We start from the raw sequence: 279 nt of genomic DNA on the forward strand, positions 1-279 counted from the left end.
GCTTTGGCAACATCCCGCCCACCTACCAGCTCTGCCTGGTGCCGCGCTGAGTCTGCCAACCCCGCCTGGAGCTTCGCACGGGGCAGCTGGGGCACTCAAAGCAGCTCAGATACTGGTTAGAAGCAAAGCCCTCCTGCGTAGCCAGCGGCACCTCCGCCTCCGCCTGCCGGGGCTGGGGAAGAGGGTGGACACGGATGCCGCTTCCTGGGAGGTGGTCAGCGTGGTCCTGCCATGGAGCCGGTCCTTGGAGGGATCCCGCAACACCAGTACCTCCGTCGC

Source organism: Crocodylus siamensis, chromosome 6 (genome assembly GCF_052110815.1).
Source record: "Crocodylus siamensis isolate JL-2025a chromosome 6, ASM5211081v1, whole genome shotgun sequence".
NCBI lineage: Eukaryota > Metazoa > Chordata > Crocodylia > Crocodylidae > Crocodylus > Crocodylus siamensis.